Source organism: Malania oleifera, chromosome 6 (genome assembly GCF_029873635.1).
Source record: "Malania oleifera isolate guangnan ecotype guangnan chromosome 6, ASM2987363v1, whole genome shotgun sequence".
Classification (NCBI taxonomy): domain Eukaryota; kingdom Viridiplantae; phylum Streptophyta; class Magnoliopsida; order Santalales; family Ximeniaceae; genus Malania; species Malania oleifera.
The window spans coordinates 87,910,077-87,912,201 of NC_080422.1; positions in this window are offsets into that span (position 1 = coordinate 87,910,077).

The window sequence follows — 2,125 nt, forward strand, 5'->3', positions numbered from 1 at the left end:
GATGTGTGTGATTGTGAATCATATGAAAGTAGTAATAGTGAGAGCATACCTACTTATGAAGAACTGCAAATTGAATACATTAGGACTCATAAGTTATTTGTTAAATCGAATAAGAAATTTTCTATGCTGAAAAACAAGTATGATGCATACATTAAAGAATGTGACTCAAAGGTTATTGCCGAAAGAGAATTTAATTTGAAAATTAAGAGACTGAAAAGCAGGAATGAGTCATTAGAGAAAGAATTGACTGTTTTGAAATCTCAAGTTTCTTAATGAGAGAGAGAGAGAGAGAGAGAGAGAGAGAGAGAGAGAGAGAGGACAATAATTGGTATATTATTGAAATAATTTTACTTTAGATATTATTTGTGATATTCACCTTAAATCCCTTTTTAGCATTTGACAATAATAATGTATCACCAATTCAATATGCATAAAGCCAGGCAAAGCATATACAAATAAAAAAAAAAAGTTGAAAACCAAAACAAAATCAAAATGATGGTACATTTTTTTTCTTAAAAATATCACATTTTAACTTTTCCTATTAGTCCAATAATATATTCAAATTTTAATTTCAATTTAAAAGTTCTTTGGTCAATTTTTTGTGAGTTCAATTATATAATTAATACTTTATTCAAGTTGGGCAAAATTATTACATTTAGATTACGTTCATTCACAAAATAATCATTTTCAAGAATAAAATATAATATAATACTAAAATTTTGCTTTAAAAATTATATCTCAGCCTGGGTCTCCACTAGTATATTTATATGGATGAGAGGCGCTAACATCTAACAAGACCAGGCATAGTCTTGCAAGGATTTCCTCACGTTATAATCAGTTGATAATGAGTAAAGCATGCAATTATTAAGTAAATCAATCAAGTCTATCGCTTCACCCATAGACTAATCCAATAAAATAATAACAACTACTAATAAATAAATCATAATTATTTTTTAAAAACAAATTTTATTTTTTTTTGAATTGTCACCATTCTATAATTTCCATTAGATTAGTTTATGAATAACATAATAAATTTAATTTATCTAATAATTTTTAACATAATAAATTTAATTTATCTAATAATTTTTATAGAAATTGACCTTAGTAACTACATACTTGGAATTATTGGGCCACTTCAGCCTAGAGATGCAACCACATCTCAATGTCCTATCCATTCTTATATTGAATCATGGGTGAGCACTCAATCAATTCAATTAATTCAGTTAATTAATAGAATTAATTGAAAATTTTTATTAAAAAACTTTATTAACCGAATCCAACCAAAATTCCATATCAACCAAACTCAAAATCAACCTAATCGAATTTCAGTTAAATGAATTAACCGATTTAAACCAATTTAATATTTTAGCATATAAAATATATAAATATATATATATATATATATATAATTTTAGTTTATATATAATATCTAAAATATTGTAATATATAAATATTATATATATATATATATATATATAACTATTTATTATTAATTTATACTATTCGGTTAATTTAGCTAACCGAATTAATCGAACTCAAAAGTCGAACCAAAAATCGAAAACCAGAATTCAATGAAAAACCAAACCAAATCAAATCAAACCAAATAAACTTTTAACCAATCAATCAAATTTACTCAACTGAATTATACTCACCCTAGCTCCCAGTCTCCGTTTCACTAATATAAAGGAAACCCAAAATTGGAGGATGAAACATTGGGCCATTCACTATTGAAAAGACCAAAAGAACCAAAATTGTGTCGTGGCCCAATTCTTCGGATGAAACTTCTCTCTCTCTCTCTCTCTCTCTCTCTCTCTCATAGAATACATGTGCCTAAAATCCAAAATTTAACTTCCAAATGAGACCCCTCTTCTGCTAGCTTTTAGACTCCTAGCTTTTCAAGTTTCAAATTTTAACACTTCATATACTAGAATGAAGCAAAAAAAAAAATTTCAAAAGTAGCAGCTAAATCAAGAATATATTGACGTCCCCGCTCCAAATGATCAAATCAATGAGAATTATTAAGACCTCTACACTATCCAAATCAACCCAACCTCCTTCCCTACTTCCACCCCCCAGTGTCATTGAAAAAGATCAGGTATAGAATTAGAAGTGAAATCCATGCATA